At 45.6% G+C, this 14,090-nt stretch overlaps 1 protein-coding gene and 1 pseudogene across 1 annotated transcript in view; one reads left to right on the top strand and one right to left on the bottom strand.

The window, feature by feature from the left end:
• LOC135915302 (uncharacterized) overlaps positions 1–14,090 on the bottom strand; it is a 181,882-nt gene that overhangs the window by 154,703 nt on the left and 13,089 nt on the right. The window lies entirely within an intron of this gene.
• On the top strand, positions 9,833–13,016 carry LOC135915299 (tigger transposable element-derived protein 6-like; annotated as a pseudogene).

Raw genomic sequence — 14,090 nt, 5'->3', positions numbered from 1 at the left:
AGATAATTGTGTAGTTGTTTTCGTGCGACCGCGCTGGCCGACGGGCTTGGCATCCAACAATAGGATCAGCACTCTACACCTAAAGCTTTCGTCCGCCTCCAAAGAAAGTATGTTCTGTGCAGGGATGCGATTTCGACAACCGTACGGCTGGCCTTTTCCTGCATCGCTTTCCACGCTGAAAGCTCGAAACGCCCATCCAGTCGAATGGCAGGGCATTTGAATATATAGCTCCAAAGGAAGAACAACAAAACAAATTTCGCGCCTTCGAAAACAAAATGACGTCCCTTCTGCTTTTAACGGACATGGCGTCACATTATTTTTTCTTCCGCCGGAAGTGTTCCCACCACATACAGATGGCGCTAAGCCCCATGGACCGCCGATGGACCGCCATGTTTTGAACGTATGGGCTCCTATGGAAGTTTCGCTACCAGGTACATTTACCTTGGGCCCAGTGTAAACAAACCCGTACAACGAGCTTGCAGTGCGCGACGTAGTGATCAGGCTCGACGAAGGCCACTATTTCTCGGATAGTTCTGTTCCTCCGTGGGCAATCTTCCCGTGCACCCGGTAAGACTGCCAATAGCTTCGGCGATTTTACAGATCGCAACGCGCACCTACTGTTCACGGCGAAGTGCTGAAGAAACAACTTGTGCGGTGCTGCTTCTGCGAGTGCGCTGAGTTCATCCACTCTGCGTGACTGCGAGCGTCACGAACATTACATAGTGTGGGCAAAAGGTAGACATCCTATATAGCTACGATGCGACGAGGTGGTACCGACGATGGATCTCGCTACCAACACAGTGAAGGAGACTTCGACAAACTGCAGATAAGTATATTTCTACTGTTTCATATTTAGCATAATAAGAGTGCACGGATTAAGTCACTTTCGTAGTAACGAACTGAATGTCCAGCAGTTTAAAGAAGGCAGTGAGAACCAATGAGTGTTCGTGCTTTTACGTGCAAGTGGGCCCGCGAAAATATGGAATAGATGAAGGTAACCTTCACTAACTTGGTGAGGCAACAGAAATTCATGAGTGACATTAAGCTAGAAAATTTATGGAAGAGTATCTTTATCCAAGTGAAATATCAATAGCAAGTACTGATATAAAGCAGGAAACTTATACAAAAATTTCATGGGTTGAACAGCACATGGAAGGCATTACCGAATCGTGATCGCCACGTTACCGATATCCTTGAAAAAAGTCTAGAATCATTGCATTCCACCGGTTATGCAATATGGGACATAAACCTGGAGGTTAACAAAGAAACTTGAGATGTCAAGGACTGTGTAGAAAGCGAAGTAACAAAAATTGTTGCAGATAGCATTAAGGCAGGAAGACAGTGGCGTAGTAAACCGTGGCAACTGATATGCTAGTTGAGATTTAAAAAGAAAGGAATCGGCAGGCAGGCCATGCACGTATTCGATCACTTGTTGCCAATTCATATCAGGTGATTACATAAGCATTACAGAATGAATGTCAAGGAGAGAGAACTACAGCCAAGGATGGTAGAAAATTGCATAATGGGACAAGAATATGATGTTTGTAGGCATAGGATGCAATCAGCTCGTATACGACGGGATTGTAGGGTGAAGCATTTGTTTTGCAGCGAACAAAAATAGGTTTGTGGTGCTGACAGTAGAGACTCGTGAAGGTGCAGGGCCACCTCAGCTGCTGGCACACTAATCAACATGACAATTGGCTCTGAAAACGAAAACCCCAGTTTTGAAAAATAAAGCAATGTTGTCCCAACGCATTGTTTTACTAAGCATACTACACTAGAGGCTTCCACATTTAAGGGCACTTAGTACTAATAGTGCAACGAGCATTTTTCTTTGTAAATAATGGTTTGTATGTGGCTGATTCATTCCAATACACTTTTTTGCAGCAAAACATTCTGCTGCTGGAGCCACTCAACCGTCTGGTGGCAGTAGGCGAGCGCCAGGCACGTGCTCTTGAGAGTGTGGCAAAGGTCCAGAGGGCTGCTCCGCAACAGTAGTATCGGTGCCCTCACTGCTGTCCTGTCGAGCCCACAGAAGGCACCTTATAAAGGAGCTTTCAGTTTAATATTTTGTTTATTATTCAAGAACATGAATAAAATTATTGCAGTAAACATTGTGTTGTGCATATTAGGAGACTTATAACATGCACTTTGTGTCCCTTCAAAATAAGCAAAAACGTAAGACAACCTGTGCCACTCTTGGACCATGTAAATAAAAAATACACTAATGCAGCATACACGTCATCATGCTGTTTGTTCTTTCTATGTGCAAGAATACAGTGCGTGTTCATTAGCCACAAGATGAACGGTGTGTGTAATTCACAATGAAGAAAGGAAACAGCAGGAGCTTAATAATGCTATCACCTATAGACTGTGCATATGACTGCAACACTCCCCGATTCAAATGTGCCATTACATGCATGTTCGATACCACATATTCTTTAACATTGTCTTATAATTGCATGTACCATATTTCACACATCTTAAGCCCTTGCATAGCACACTTCTGATGTATCCATTTCATAGGCCAAATAATTGTACACTTTGTCCTTTTGTGTTGTATGAAAAGCAGCATCCTTTACAGTCGGATAAAACTTCAGAAGACAGGAGAGGCCCCACCCAGATGACCAAAGCGCAGCAGCCGATTGCCTACACGTCTAAAGAAATAGTCCCTCTCCAATGAGCAATATTAGTCTGTCTGGCGGCACAATATCAGTCTCGAGTGCGTGCCCATTGGTGCAGGCTTGTGTTCACCTGCCTTAAAGTGCAGATTCCGCAGCCTCCTAAAGTTGTATCCGACTATAGAAACACGTAATGCCTTGCACCAGTTGCATAGACTTCTGCAATTTGATAGCACACAATGATCAGGAGCAGAAATCTATAAAGGCATCCAAGCAAAGCTGGCTGACTACACTTCCATTATGAGGGGCTGAAAAAGGTCTCGCCAAATATTCCCATGATGTCCTTGAAAAAGAGGTGGTGTTTGGCACTTCTTTAGAATCAAAAACAGATTACACTGAATGTTGTGTAGCACATCAAAACAAACTGAGCTTGGTTATTTGCACAGCATGTAATGGGAGGTCGAGCTTCACATAGGAAACAAACTGCTCTGTCCAGTACAATTTTGAGGCCGGTAGGACACCTATTATGGCACCGGTATGGCACCTATTATGTCAACAGTGTCTATATACAAATTACACTTTTCACAGGCCATTGATTTCACCATTATTTTTGTGTGATGGTTCTTTCAATCAGCGCTTGTATTACATGAGCAGTTGGATTTGAAAGCAAAGCTTTGTTTGCAAACCTTCCGACTTCCATAATTGTGTGGCAAGGAAGGCACTGGCATGTTGTCGAATAGCTCACACTTCCTTGGTCCTGCACCAAAGAAGCCCAATGCTCTATTTTAAGTTGGATCGCACAACAATTCTACGGCACACAAAGAAGTGTAACACACACAGCAAAGCATTCTGCTGTGTGTATTTCTCTTTGTGTCCCGTCGAATTGTTGTGCAATTAAACTTCAAGCTTCTATACCAATACACCGTCTTCAACCTCACCAATGCTCTAGTTATTAGGCCACAATGGTGCACATCTTTGAAATTTCCTAACACAAATTAGTTCTCCGAAAAATCACAAATGTTAAATTTTGCAGCACAGCTGTATGTATGAACATGCCATATTCTTTACCACTAAACTCACAGGAATCAAAGAGGCAAGCATTAACCAGCCTTGCTGCTGCCGTTACCATTATCATCATGACACCAATGGAAAGACAGTGCCACGTTTCAGTAAAGGGAGTGCTGGAGGGAAAGGTGTGACAGCGAGGGCTTACAATAAAAATAACAGTTACGAGACATGTTCAATGCCAATATATGCTGCATGTCGCTCAGTCTACTTTGGCAATGCGGCAAGTGTTTACTCATTTGGGCATATCACGTTGTGTGTAATCGTTGCTCTAAACCTGTACAAATGGTCTATTTGCTCTGCAAGTTTTATTTTTATCATGGTAGGTTAAAGACCCACTTTTCATTGGCATCTGCACCACATTTCTCCCGATATGTAATAATGCCTTGGTGGTTCATGACATCTTCACGTACAGAGAGTTCTGCAGAGTATCGGATGTGCATTGTTCTAATGCTTAAGAATTAGAGCCCCATTACGAGACGAAAATATACAATTTATCCATCCAGAATAACGCCGCCCCCCCCCCCCAAAAAAAAGAAGATGCACTGAACCTCTGGCACATGCATCGACAGTGAACAGAGCAAACCATCTGAAGTATTTTCTTCATGCAAGCCAACACACTAAGATTCTCAATGCATTTTCATTTCGCCACAAATGCATAGGCACAACCGGCTTGGCGCAACATCCACATCTCGCGCTGCAACAAATTGTGCAATGCCTCGCTGTTTTATAGTGCGGCCGATAGATTACGCATGACCAAAATTCAGCATTGTGCATACTTAGTAACTTCACCAATGAAGAACCCCAAGTTGTTTATGAGATTAGGATTCATAGGTTACTCCACACAATTAGTGATATCCATTTATCTATTTATACTTAACCCTTTTCCCAAGAAAGTGAGCCATTTGGAAGGCACCCTGACAGATAAGTAGAACAATCGACAAAAAGTGATCAACCAGCGAAAAAGTCTGTTAATCACAGTAACGCTGACATTGAAGGCACCTTAATTCCTACGTACGTTACGTCGACACACCCGACTACGTTCGTAATGTTCCCACGAAGTGGGAAGCATTATTTTATATATGCCTGCTCCACCGCAGTATTCTGGAAAGCTAGCCACCGCTTACGCACTGCCGCATCGATAAGCGCGTCATACACATCTCTGACACAGTGGCTAACAGTAGTTTGATGGCGTCCAATGTAACGCTCGGCGCCGACGCTTCCCTGAAAACTCCCAGTCCCGTAGAAACGGAGGGCACAGATGACTTGCACTACGACGGTGAGCGAATGAAGCCCGCCACGCTGTCTCCGCAGACGAGAGTCTTCGCCTAGCTCGTCACACAGCCAGCACACTGATGTCTTCGACAGGCGAAAATGACGCTGAAACTCCCCGTCGGTCATGCAGGTGAACGGGTCCGGACGGTCATACTGACGCTTGCTCCCGCTGGATGCAATGAAACAGGCTGCTGCTGCCGCCGCCATGTTCCCGAGTTGAACTCGGAGGGGGTTTCGCGATGTACGAGTTTAGCACGAGTTCGCCTGTCAATCAAAACCAGAGGTCACGCCCCGCGCGAGGCATGTAACTATTGCGCGCGCACCCACTACAGTTGGGCCACGCCCAACTTATCTTCCGGCAACAGCGACGCGGTGTCGAGCTGAGAAGCATCAACAATCTTGACCGCCGACATAAAACACGCACAACGCACTGTCATCGGTGATGTACTGAGCACCACTATCGAAAACAAAGCGTTGACTGTCGCTGGCATACATCCTCTCGGGCTGAGATGGCCGCACAACACGGTTTCACTGCCTGCATTGCGGCGCGTAGCGCACAGTAAATAATTATCGGCACGTCACTGTAGGTGCTTGCAAGGCGTCGAGGCGTCGAGGGGGACGACGATGCTGAGGAGTGCTTATTGCAGCAGTCGTTTCAGATGGCTGCTCTGTCATCGGTGATGAAACGGAGCCACAACGTCGTGAACACGATCAGCGTCCGAGAATCGCTCGCTCTTCTAGGCCCAGTGCAATGGCATTTCTTCATCACAAGCACTGCGCACTCAACAGTTCCAACACCTCTCTCCGTTCGAAATCTGATTTCATAAACGCACACAAGAGCCCTCACCTGCCAAAATGCGAGTGCTGCGGTGTCATTACGATATCCATCTGCGATCGCTGCTGGCTCCAGCAGAGGTAATCCGCAAGCACCTTCGACTGCACAACACACTCATATACTGCGTACATGCGCTCAGAGGCGCCTTCACTGGGCAAGCGATGACAAGCGATGAATTCTGTCGCTGGGGAAGCACGCACGTTTCGCAATGTATCGCAGAGGCTTCGCGCACAAAGATAAACTGGTACATTTTCACTGAACTGCGTCACTATGCATTCTAAAATAACACACCGCCATTTTACAGCGACAGCCGTTGTGTCGTTTTTAGTCGGTAAAGCGGGGGCCTTAAAGCCTAGTGAAGCGCCTGCGATGAACAGCCGTACCGCGGCGCTGCGTTTCTATTCTCCTAATAGAGAAAGAGTGGCCATGACCCTCCATGGATCATGACCGACTTTATTGAGAATAGCACTGCAGCGCCCCTAGGCGACTTATCACCGTATGAACGCCCTCGTGCGTGCGACCCGCTTCAATGTACCGCTTCTAAGCTTTCGCCTCCCTGTCGCCACTCACGGCAAGAAGTGCAAAATTTAATAATTTGCTCGATCTCCGTTTGTCATCACAAATTTCTAGTATTGAAAACGAAAAACAGATACCTAAAGAAATAAAAATGTGCGTTATTTTATTTGTCGTATTTTAACGTATTCGTTTGAGTGAAAGTGTAGGTGCAAGAATGCGCCGCATGTACCCCGTTCGCATTCGATGGAGGATAGATAGATAGCGCCCGAAAGATGAGGCACGCCCTTGACGCGCCCGGGAAAGGCGTGGCAAACGGCTCACGGCAAGTGTGCTGACAGACAGCGGGACAGTCACGGTATCGCTAAGTTGCGATAATCCGTTGATAACAATACGCGGCGCTGGCGCGTTTCGTTGTGCAGCCTTCTGCGCTTGAAACGTGGAAGCAGCGTGCCGCGCAGGGTGCGCTCATGTTGTCATACGCGACTTCTTGTCTACATATTTTTTTGCCTGCACCTTCGGCCCGTTCCGCGCTATCTCCGTTCACTGACTGCCGTCGAGCAAACTCGGGCAAAACTCGGGTGAACGAGAAACTCGACGCATCCTGCATAGCACCCTTGATGCAATGATAGAGAAGAATAAGGAGGACCGAGTCGAAGACTTAGAGTGTAAAGACACGATAGTAAAAAGGCTATCCCTAAGAAGCACGCGCGCAACTGTCTGGGCGCGAGTTCTTTCTTTATATTTATTTACAAATTATTTCCTTAATTTCTTTAAAAAATCATACTTCTTGCAAAGTTACGACAGCACCTGTATACAATGTTGTATCTATAGTAATTTGCTTTATCGCCGTCAGTGGGGTTCAGTTTCAGTTTCAGTTTATTATTCTTTCAATATACATAGTTGGTTTTTAATAGTACGCAGGCGAGGGTCCCAAAGTCAAACGACTGCAGCAGGAGAATTAGTTAACAAGATTGGTACAAAATGATTATTTAATACAGCAGTTTAATATTGTGCAATATATATTTAAATAAAGAACGAAGCAATGAAAAGATATACATTCAATTTTTATACAAGGAGTCATACATGTAAAAAAAGATTCACACATTACCAATCTCAATTTTTGTAACCTATTTAACAAATGAAGCACGCACTTTATATACAAGGTAAGTGAACAGGACAGCTAGTTATACAAAATGAAATTCTTAAGTTTATATTTGAATGCATGCAAAGATTATGCTGATTTAAGGGCATGGGGTAAGTCATTCCACAGATGAATCGCTGAAAATGATGAAGTCATTCTGCCACAATTCATGTTGCATTTAGGTAATAGAAAGTTGTGATTATGGGCAAACCTAGCGCTGTTGGTGTTTTTGAGCTATCTAGTGTCTATTAATTGAAACGTGAGCTCTTTGTTAAATAATTTAAAGAGAGTGATAATTTAAACAAGCCAGATATAGGAAGAATCAAGTTAGCCCGAAGGAGCGGAGCAGCATTAAAGTAAAAAAAAACTGTTGGTAATAATGCGAATAGCCTGGCTCTGAATGTCCTGTATGGACCAAAGTGACAGTTATATGTATTTTCCCACGAAGTAATGCCATATGTAAAGTGACTATGTATGAAGGCAAAGTATACAAAGACAATAAGGGGTGAACACAAAGAAATGGACGAGATTTAATGAGAACTCTTATGCCATAAGCAGTTTTTTGCCTAACATAAGCGATATGATTATTAAACTTCAAGTTATGGTCTAATTTTGTGCCCAGGAAAGTTACACAATCGGCCACTGGGAATTAATGATGGCCTATGGATACTTGCCGTGGATAAGGCAGAACTTTTTGAGATGATTTAAATATTATGAACTGAGCTTTAAGCGGGTTCAAATTTAGGTTGTTTAAAGAACACCATTGAATAACTTTGATCAATTCGTTGTTCATTATAGTGATTAGCGTCGTTAACAATTTGTGTGACATGGAAATGGTGGTATTATCAGTAAACGACAACGTTAGGAATATTAATGCAATCAGGTAAATCATTAATGTAGATACAAAACCATAAAGGCCCAAATATTCAGCCCTGCGGTACCCCTTGATTAATTACCTTAGCATTTGAGTAAACGCCACGTATGCAGACTGATTGTTCGCGATGAAGTAAGTAATTTTTTTTTAAAGTTAATGGTGGACCAGTTATACCCAATGATTCTAGTTCAGTAAATAAAATGTTATGATTAATGGTGTCAAAGGCTGCAGTAAAATAAAAAAAATATAGAACCGACGAAGTCACCGTTGTCGATGGAAGACTTCAAGAAATCGATTAATGATAGTAAAGCTAAACTGGTTGAACTACCTGAACGAAAACCAAATTGGCAAGGCTTTAGTAACCTAAATTTGTCTAGGTATTTGTTCATACGTTTCAGAAATAATTTTTCTAACTCTGCTACTTGAGGACAGAGTAGAGATAGGGGTGACAGTTTATAACCTCTGTAATATCACCTTTTTTATGAAGCGGGATTAAATTGCTGCTTTTAAGTGAGCGCGCAAAGGTAGTACATTTAAATATGAGCTTAATTATATTGTTTAATACTTCCGCAATATATCAAGCGACGAGCTTTAAGTGATAAGCAGAAATATTATCTGGCCCGAAGCTACAGTTCTTAGTTTCAGGATTGTAGAACACACTTCGTCAGGGGCGACAGGATTTATGAAACACAATTTATGAAAGAACAGTCTCATAGCTACTGAATGAGATGCAGTAATCTTTGAATTACTTGCACAGCCGGTTTGTTTGCTGGAATTAAATCCTATCGCTACAACTAAGTTCGCCTGCCAGCGTCTCGAAGAATCCAAGTGTACGTCACAACCACTCAGAAAACGAGGAAGAAATGGGTGTCATTTTCCCTGACGTTCAGATTTGAGAGGGGGGGGGGATGTTTGGCATGAGTGACTCGACTTTTCTATTTCTATTTTTCTTGTTCTGCATTTTCGTGAGCAGAGCACTTAGCAAAGCCGAGCCGACGTTCTTGTTTCAGTTTCAGGTTATTATTGGCTCATACGTTTTGTAAGAATAAATAATATACCAAAAAGGGTACCATAGCCAGACACTGCAAAGGGACCCTTGATCAATATTTTCAAGAACAGAAGCAGAATACAGAGTGGAAAACATGAAAATAGAATAAGCAAATATTTAAAATCTTGTAAAGACACAAAGCAACTCAAAGAGAAGAAAATAATAGGTTAGATACACAGATCAAGTTACCAAAATAGCATTACAGCAATGTTAACCAGAGAGCAGATACAGTCCAGCCCACTTATAACAGCCGCAGATATAACGAACGCTCGCTTAGTACGAACGAGGGTGGTGCTACCGTCAAAATATATATTGGGGCAATGGCACAGTGTCTCACATAGAACGAACTGTTGTGGCCTCAACACTCAGTTAGAGCGAACGCGAAGCTGTCGGGCCCCTGTAGTTGACTGAGCCGGCGGTGTTTGGTGCGGTTTCGCTGCCATGCGAAACCGCTGCCATGCCAGTTCGCATCAGCTTGCTTGCCGCCGTGGACATGTTGAAAGCGGCGTGGGTGGAACTCACCGCGGAGTGCATAGAAAATTGCTTCCGCAAGGCGGGTTTTATGGGCCCAGGCACCGAGGACGCCATAGATCACCCACCGGAAGGCCGGTCGCACGAGGACTTGTAGCAACGCGTCGTTTACACGCAGCTGGCCGGGCCTGACGTTGCCTGGGACGATTTCATTTCTGCTGATGACGACGCCGACATTGCGGAGCCATGCACTGACGAAGCTATTGTGCTTGAAGTGCCAGCCCTTCCTGACTGCCCAGAGACCGACGAGGACGATGACGAGGATGCTGCTCTACCGCCGGTTGCTGTGAACGCTTCAACCGCGATCGGTTACATCGCGTCGCTTAAAGGGAAGCTGAAACGGTTTTCAATTTCCATGAATTGCTGGGATTGGGAAGAACAGACCGAATAATTTACGGTTCCGAAATTTTTTTCTTCGTTTTGTTAATATAAGGGGCGGAAATCGCTTTCTAAATCACCCTCGCGGACACGCCCCCATCGCTTTCCGGAGCGCCGGGTGAGGTGGTTGCCGGAGGAGAGAAATGGCGAGAGTGACGTCACTGGCGGGGACCGAGCTGCCGGACCGGCGTGCTGGCATGCGCTGGCATGCCTCTTTCCGTCCTGCGCTTTACTGAACGACGCTACGAGAGATTTGCCGCCGCCACCGCCGCTCACGTTTGTTTTACGATTTTCGTAAACTGTTCTTTCCTTCTGTGCTGCGTGAGTGCCAACAGCCAACGTCGCCCAACATGCCCTCGTTCTGTGCAGCATTCGGCTGCGCGAACACACGTGGGCGACACGATGTGGTGTTTCACAGGTTCCCGAAGGACAAGAAGCTTGCGGCGCAGTGCGGTGAGGAGAGAAGTTCGTGCCGACGAAATCAACTGTGCTGTGCTCGGACCATTTCCGCGATAGCCGGATAGCCTTACGACAAATGCGGAAACGCGTTGTTCCTAGCGTTGCTATTGTTACGTTTCGCCTATGACGCGCGGTGTAGCCGGCGCGGATTCAACGGACGCCGGGGCTTCGTTCAAAGCGGCGGACATTTTGGCCCGTTCGGAGCGGCCGCGACGCATCCCCGCCGAGCGCGTCCCGGCATGTTCAGTGCCACGTGTCTTTGTGTGTGCGTGTGTGTGTGTGTGTGCCCACGCTTGTCAAAGCGCGGCAGCCGGGGAGAGGAGCTCCCCAAGTGTGAAGCGAGGAGGTCTGACCGGCGCCGGCCCGGCTGATGCGTCACTACACTCGTCTCTACATGTCTCAGTCCGTCCGTGCCACGCTGTCACGTGGTGTCATCCCGTGACCTTCCTTCTTGCCCGCGACGCCGAGTATAAAAGCAGCTGCCCCCGGACGCCAAGAGTGAGGCTCCGATTTCTTCTGTTGAGTAACGTGCTCTCCCGTCTCTCTACTTCGGTCGACCTGACCGCCCGCTCTTTGCGATGCTAGAATAAACAAGTTGTTCTGTTAGCAGTCGCCTCATGCTTTGCCGGGACCTTCGGATGCTTCCAGTGTGCCCCAGGCCGCCAGGCCAACGCTACCCTTGGGGCTTGCGACCCATTTGCAACAACGGGCGCCAACGGTCCGGTTGCAACAACGGGTGTCAGCACTGAGGTTCCGACAGCTGGTGGCAGCGCTGAGATTCCAACAGCCGGTGCCATCGGTGCGGTTCAAATACTATACTCCGTTTCATACATCAGGTGCAACGCTGTGGAGGCTTGAGATACTTCTTGCAGTGGCTGCGTTCGCACTTAGAAAAAGTTCCGTGTTTCTTGACCCGATTTTTGAGAAATCTTTTCATATATAAGCTCAGTTCTGAATGAAAAAAAGAGAATTTACCCATAGAAACAATCAGTGTACTTATACGGCTGCTAACACGTTCTTTTAAAACAATTTTCTTTTCGGCATTCTTTAATTGCAGCCCGTCGCGGCAGCTTCACGTGCATGCTCGCGCGAGCAAACGTCGCTGGCACGCTGCGAACCATAGACGGAAACGCGCGCAGTCATAAATTTTGGTAACCGGACTTCGTGCGTAGCTTCCACAGCGTTGCGCCTGAAGTATGAAATGGAGTATAGGCTTGCCTAGTGACATTCGACGTACGGTTGCAGTTATCATGTTTACCACACGGCGGTGCTAAAACTGCCTAATTTCTTTATGACAACACTAGCATGGAACGCGCATACCGATTCTTGATCGAGCCACAATCGCAAAGTCGTCGAACCATATTCTGAATATTGGACATATAATCCCCCTGGCCATCTCGATCTGGATGTGTATGATAAGCAACTTCCATGACTGTACCTCGCAGCACTGCATGTGCGCGCTTTGAAACGCGGCACTTATGTTCGCGATCGTGTATCAACGCTGAGAAAACCACGGGACTTTGGACAAGCAGCGGCAAGGTGCTTGACATCGCGGAATTGTACCCGTGTTTACAATCTAATGAGAAGTTAGTGCTTCGGCATTCTTCCAGCAGCAAGTTCCCAGTGACACTTTAGCGCATTTTTTCTCCCGTCATTGGAACGTGCAGCTACATGAAAAAGAAAGCATACGTAAGAGCTAAGATTTCCAACGCGCGAGAAGGTGCACACATCGCTCTCGCTTTTGGCACACTCAACATCGTCGTTGTCGCCGTTGCTGCCATCGGTTTCCGTATCGGCTGTCGGTTCGAACATGTACGGCGAAAATACAAGCTGTCCGAGACAGCGAGAACGTTCCATAATGCTTACAACTCAGCTATGAAGCCAGAACAGAACAGCGTGCTACGCTCTGAAACGGCGGCGCCGACCGGCGACTGCCGCCTTTGACGTCACAGCGGCTCCGACCAATCACGGGCAACAGCGGCGTTCGCGCGATACCCTGAGGCGCTGGTGCGCGTTTTCATGAAAAAACAGCCGCTTGCGCTTGTTTCCGCCCTCTTTGAACGTGATATTCGTGGTCAGGGGACTCAAAACTGTAGAATGCCGCAGAGAACTCATTTTTTTTTCGAAAAGTGTTTCAGCTTCCCTTTAAGGAACTCGTGTGCAGCAGAGGCCATGGTGATGAACATATTACCGCGCTGGAAAAATTAGAAACGGCAGTGATGCGATCAGCTTTGAAGAAGCAGACATGCATCACGGACTTTTTTCAAAAATAAAGTGAACTTTCGTCTCGCTTGCTCTTTTTTCCCATATTATAGGTGGTCCACTTAGTACGAACTTTGGATACAATGAACAAATGCCGCGTGACGATCAAGTTCGTTATATGTGGGCTGGACTGTACTTCTTCAGCTGATACTTAATGAACAAAAGCGGAGGAGCATATAACAGCATATGGTAAATGGTTCCAAAGTTTAAGCTTTGCTTACTAAATTGATACAGAGGTAGGCTGCATTAGATAGAGACAGCTGTCGCAAGACACAGTTATAAAATCGAAGCTACGCATTTCCATGTTTAAGATACGCACACATACGCATCAACATATTTTTCAAGGGAACGCACGAAAAAAAAGACACTTTCAAAACGCTGCACCCTTAAAAAGATAAGCTTCAAGGGTGTCATAAGTTCTTTATAGATCAGTAATTCGGATCACTTTTTGAACGCCCTGGGCAGCGAGGCCAAGGACCCGAAGGAAGGCTATCTTAATGTTTTGTCTGAGATTTTTGTAGAGACATTAGAATTTGACAACAATCTCCCCCCTCCCCCCACGCACACACAAACGTACAGACACACACATAGCGAAAGAAAAAAAGAAGAGAGACAGTTGATTTATGAACAGAAAGTGGTACGGCACTTGCGTATTCTCTTTATTGCGTCAATGGCTTGTATAAGGAATAAACTATAGCCAATACATGCCTCGCAAAGGCAGGAGTACGAACAAAGGAAACCTAATTCCATCTGTCTCGAAGGGCATTTACCAAAATGCGATGAGTAGAAAACTGACGCGCCAGTGAGCAGGTCAAGAATGGTGAGGTGAGGGATGTAAATTTTCTTGAACCTTCTTTTCTTTCATTTTTTTCATCCGCGTTCAATAAAGTTTTCATTAGTCGTAATCTAACGTTTCTAACTCCTCAGACAGCGTAGATATGAAAAGCCTGTTCTAAGGCTATATATAATAATAAGAGTGAAGCTGAAGCAGAGGTAGAATATATTTTGAGACCAAGCAAAGTAAAATTAGAAAAAAAAGGCCAATATTGAAGGGAATGGAATGGAATGAAAAACTTTATTGAGGT

This window comes from Dermacentor albipictus, chromosome 5, assembly GCF_038994185.2.
Source record: "Dermacentor albipictus isolate Rhodes 1998 colony chromosome 5, USDA_Dalb.pri_finalv2, whole genome shotgun sequence".
Classification (NCBI taxonomy): domain Eukaryota; kingdom Metazoa; phylum Arthropoda; class Arachnida; order Ixodida; family Ixodidae; genus Dermacentor; species Dermacentor albipictus.
This window is presented reverse-complemented; position numbering and strand designations above follow the sequence as displayed.